Source organism: Monodelphis domestica, chromosome 8, assembly GCF_027887165.1.
Source record: "Monodelphis domestica isolate mMonDom1 chromosome 8, mMonDom1.pri, whole genome shotgun sequence".
In the NCBI taxonomy this organism is placed as follows: domain Eukaryota; kingdom Metazoa; phylum Chordata; class Mammalia; order Didelphimorphia; family Didelphidae; genus Monodelphis; species Monodelphis domestica.
In genome coordinates, this window is record NC_077234.1 from 189,844,719 (window position 1) to 189,850,674 (window position 5,956).

Consider the following 5,956-nt stretch of genomic DNA (forward strand, 5'->3'; position numbering starts at 1 on the left):
AGACTTCTAAATTAGGGGTGGCAGAATGGACACTGAGCAGAAAGGCACTGAATGGCTAGGGCATTGGCCCTTCCCCCAGACTGATTACTAGAGAATGGCATGAAGCTTGGATTTGTTTATACAAAGACTGTGAAAAGATTTAGGTACCGGAGTTCTGATCTCTTTTTGTCAGATTTCTTGCCCAGTTTGACTCAGCCCTGATCTTGTGAAAATGCAAAGTTAGTTCAAGCATTAGCAGTATTAACCCTCAAATGGGTGTTGATTTTTTTGTTGACTCTTTTCCCACTTCTTCAACAAATGCTCATGAAATACCTGTCTGGTGTCAGGTGCTGTGTTGTGTATTGACAAAGGCAAGGAAACAAGTCTTAACCTTAAACATCCAAATGGGGAAGACTACCATGTTTATGGAAACATTATTATAAAATCTGAGGTGTATGGGGTGCTCAGGGAGGGGTAGTATCTCTGGTATGGAGGGCTTGTTGTGCCCTCTTAGGGCGGCTCTCCAGCCTCTGACCCCCACCTGACACCCAGCTCTCACTTGTGGCTCCCAGTAGCTGCTAGCATGAGGCAGCGGCCACACCCCGGGCAACGGCTTCGACAGGCCAACTAAACCTTGTGAGGGTAGCCATCGGGTCATTGACCCCTGGTGAACCAGGGCTTTGCTCACCCAGCATGTGAAGACTGCTTCGGTGGAACAGACAGAAGAAACCAATAAGAAGGTTCAACGGCTGAGAGGGCGACGCAGCAAAGCACTGTGTAGTGATTAGGGCGTGTTGGAGAACAAAAGACAACATGGCCATCCAATGCATCTGAGGAAGTCTCCAGGTGTAATGACTTTTCATGCCAATGGACCCAGGCTTCCAAAGCCGAGAGAGTGGGACTGTCTCTGTGCATCGACTTTTCCACTTAAATCTCCTTCACGCACAAGTGTCTTTGTGCACACTCATCTATACACCATAGATGAAAATGCACAAAGACAATTGTCATCCTCGGTTACCGAGATACTACTACTACTACTATTATAAAATCTATGAAAAAGAATTTCCCCTGAGGGTGGGTGGGAACACTAAATAGGAAATTCAGAATAGATTTCTGGGTTCTTTGAGTTGTCCTTCTAGAATATGGAAGTCTGGTGGCAGAACAAAAGTCAAGACAACTGGTAATGGCCCAGGATGGAGTGGATGACCTTAGTGTCTTTGACCAAGTTCTGACCATCTGTCCAAGTTCTAAGTGCTTCAACCTCCTTCATGGATCTTGGAATAAATTGCTCTAAACTGCCTATTCTGCTGGGGGAAGTCTTCCCATGCTTGGGGTAGACATCCTCCTAACTTACCTGGTTTAGCCCATCTGCTGAGATGGTTTTATTGGGGTAGGACTGCTGGGTGTGCTACAGCTTTCTGGAGCCAAAGATGAGAATTGAATGAAAGGTGGACCCCAAATAGAGCCTTGTAAAGGGCAAGCCTTAACTCCAGAGGGGCTGGTCCCCACTGAACACCCCATATAACCCAAGGAAGCGAGGACTGCTAAGAGGGAAAGGAAGGGGGTTCTTTGTGAGAAGCAGCTCACACTTCAATAGCATTTTATAAGCCCTAGTTCCCTACAAAACTCAAATCATGTCCTTCAACATAAGATCTTGCTGGATCTCCTCCAGCTTCTACTATCTTCCTTCCCTCTAAAAAAAGTCCCTCATATTAATTTTGTATGTACTTTGATATGTCTATGTGTTGTCTCTCTTGATGGAATGTAAGCTATTTAGAAATAGGTACTGTCATTTTTTTCTTTGTATCCCCAGCATAGCCTTTCATAGTGTATATAGAACTGGCTTCCCCATCAGAAATACCTTTTTTTCAGTTCTACCTCTCACCCACATTGGTTGTCTGTTGCTGGGGAAGTCACAAAGCAAACCCTGATATGCATGGGTTGAGGGAGTTTTCTCACTGGGGATTCCTTATACCAGTGAAATTACAAATAAAAATCGAATGAAAAAAGAAACCAATAAGAAAATTTAAAAATCTCTGTCATTTAGGATATCATTTGACCCATAGTAGGTGCTCCATAACATTGGTAGATTGATTCTGTAGACCTCAGCCAAATGCTTGATGATGTTCTAGGTTAACTATAGCTTAGTCTCTTCTGAATAAAACCTTTTAAAATATCAAAATGCAATTTCTAGATTAAATATTTCCTTTGGTCATACATCTTAGCTCTAGTTTTCCCTTAATTGCTTTATTTTCAAAAACTTTAACCAGTTTTACAGCTTTTCTCTGCATCACCCATGGTTTTTCTACATTCTGTCTTAAAATACAGAGCTCTGGACTCTACACAGTATATCTGCTCTAGAATCCAAATCTTCTACTCTGTTCATCTTCCTATTTGGATTGATAGAATGATCCTCTAATAAACAAATATTTCATACTTCAGAAGAATTTCTCTATCACATTAATCTTTTCTTAGTTCACTATGCTATTGGTGCATATTTTACTAGAAATCCACTTGAACTTAAAAAAAATATTTTCCTGTAACATGAATGTATATTTGCTCCCCACGTTTACTTTTTAGTACTTCTTGCTATAGAATGCCATCCTGTTCAGCATCGATTTTTCCCTTTATTGGTCAAAGTCAATTTGAATTCTATTGACTTCTTAAGCATTGACAGTCTCATTATACAGTCATTTAGTCCACATGTTCTTAGTGACATCATCAGTTACATTTTGAGAGCTAATAAAAAAAGGGAAAAGAAGACTTTATATGGTTACTTACAAGTATTCGAAGATAAGTTGCAAAAGGAGGTGAGCAAGATGTGGCCCCAGGTACTGTTTTAGTTGATTATTTTGGCTTGTTTTAAATATCTCGCCTCAAAGGTGAGTGACCAACTGTCCAATCGTTGTTACTTATAATATCTGATTTCAGGCCAAACCAACCACTTTGGGAGACTAAAGTCCAGGTAGGTAGATAGAATTTGAATACTTCAATTCATTAGATACTGTGGGCAGAGTTCACCTGTATTCCTGGGCATTCTGGGAAAAGTCTCAGCAAATAATTTTGTAATTTGCTTTGACCCTATTTCCCATGCTGAGAGCAGTTCTTCTATTATCTGTCCTATTAGTACTTTGATTAATATGTTTACATTTGATAGTACTGCCTACACCTAACTGCTACATCAGAAATGAGGCTACTAATGGTTAGGGTTGTGAGGCTAATCGTGTGTGTGTGTGTGTGTGTGTGTGTGTGTGTGTGTGTGTGTGTGTTTGTGTGTGTGTGTGAGAGAGAGAGAGAGAGAGAGAGAGACAGACAGACAGACAGACAGACAGACAGGCAGGCAGGCAGTCAGACAGACAGAGAGAAACACCCAGAGTCAGATAGAGACAGAAGAGCACAGAGACAGAGTCAGAAATAGAATCAGAGACAAAGATTTCTTGAACTTCTTAAGTAGAAGCCTTGATGCAAGGGACCCCTTTTATATCTATATGATGATCAGGAAAGGTAATGATATTTTTGGCATGAAAGCCCTGAATTTGAAATGCGAGGCCAATGATAACCCAGACAAAATAAGTCAATGATCCTCAATAATCAGCAGTATTTATTCAGTGCAGAACATTCTAGATACAGATTTGCGCAGATTTAAGACTTGGAAAATGAACAGATCTTCTTGCTTGTCATGGAGATTGTGAGAGTGAGGAAAGTGAAAGGTAAAATCTCAAATAAAAAGGGTCCATATGATTAAAGACCTTAACAGATTATATTTTATACCAGAACTGGTCATCAATAACTAGCATAGTTTATGACAGAAACATTTTAGGCTTTAATTGTAGGAAGATTGTGGTGATACATATGGAGAATGGTGCCTGTATTATTGTTTTGCTTGCATACTACTAAATCATTTGCACATTGGTAAGACAGGTAGAAAAGAATTCTAGTTCTATAGTTCTAGAAAAGGAAGACACCAGAGGCCATCTCATCCAATCTCCTCATTTTATAGATGAGGATGATGAAATCCACAGAAGTTGTGAGTTGCCCAAGTTCTCATACATAGTGAGTAATAGACTCCACCCAGATCTTGGGACTTCAGTTCCTTCACACTTTCCATTGTATTACTGGAAGGTCACAATAAGGCATTAGATAGCAAGGAAAGACTTCAGTAATTAGATCTGCTTGGAGTGGATTCTTTTTGTGCTAGGGCATGGTAGAAATGTATTGACAGCATCAAAGAAAAATGTTAATGCTTTATTCTATCTTAGAGGCATATCTACCAGAAGCTTTTGTTAATTTATGATATTTTTATCCAAGCATTTTTCTGCTTGAGATAGAAATGTCCAATCTGACAGAGTTCCCTCATTGTTATAGATAGCTCCCTCTTCTAGATTTTTTAAAGTAACATATACAGGAGTCCCAAATGACAAAAATTTTATAATATAATAAAACAAGAAAAAAATTGAAGAGGCAAATAGAATTTTAGAGAAGTTAGATATCTGGGAAAAACTGAATGGGAATGGAAAAGAATATACCTTTTTCTTTTCTTTATACCTTTTAAGAATTTATCAGTTAAATGTAGAAACCGTTCTTGATAATTACTTTCTGACATTTTGCAATTCATATTCTCTCACTCTATTCATTCCCCTCCTACTCCCCAAGACAATAAATTGTCTGAAATAGGTTATACCAGTGCTTTCATGCAATACATATTTCTGTATTCCTCATACTGTGACAGAAGACATATCACACGTGCAATAAAGAACTCATGAGGAAATGAAGTGAAAGATGGCATGTTTTCATCTGTAATCAACTCCAACAGTTCCTTCTTCATTTGTGGATAGCATTTTTTATCATGAGTCCCTTGGGGTTACTTAGAATCCTATTTATGCTGATAGTTTATTCTTTCACAGTTGATTATCATAGAGTATTTCTGTTATTTTACATATTGTTATTCTGGCTCTGCTTAATTCACTTTGCATCAGATCATATAAGTCTTTTCAGGTTTTTCTGAACTCATCTTGTTCATTATTTCTTATGACACAATAGTATTCCATTACCATATACCATATAATACATACCACAGCTTGTTCAGCCATTTCCCAATTGATGGATACCCCCTCAGTTTCCAGTTCTTTGCCACTACAAAAAGAGCTCCTAAATATTTTTGAACCAGTAGACCTTTCCTCCTATCTCTGATCACTTTGGGTTATGGACCCAGGAGTGGTATTTTTGGGTCAAAGGGTAAGCATAGCTTTATGGCCCTTTGGGCATGGTTCATAGAGCTCTCTGGAATGTTTATATCAGTTCACAATTTTACTAATAGTGCAAGAGTGTCCAAATTTTCCCACATCCTCTCCAACATTTATCATTTTCATTTTTTGGTCACATGAGTATTTTATTTTGTCAAAGGCTTTTTCTGCATCTATTGAGATAATCACATTATTTCTGTTGGTTTTGTTACTGGCATGCCAATTATTCTGATAGTTTTCCTCATATTGAATCATTCCTGGCATAAAATAGAGGTTATGGTGTATGATCCTTGTGATATAATGCTAAAATCTCATTGTTAGTATTTATCTAAATTTTTTGCATTGATTAGAGATTGGTCTATAGTTTTTTTTCCCTCTAGTTTAGCTCTTCCTGGTTTAGATATCAATACTATATTCATATAATGAAGGGAATTTGGTATAATTCCTACTTTCCCCATTTTTCCCAGTTTGTGTATTAATGGAGTTAATTATTCTTTTACTATTTGGTAAAAATCACTTGTGAATTTTTCTGACCCTGGAATCTTTGTCTTAGGGAATTCTTTGATTGTTTGTTCAATTTCTTTTTCTATGAGTAGGTTGTTTAAACACTCTATTTCTTCTTTTGTTAATTTGGGCAGTTCATATTGTTGTAAACATTCATCTATTTCATTTAGATTGTCAGATGTATTGGTATATAGCTGGGCAAAATAACTCCCAATAATTGCTTTAATTTC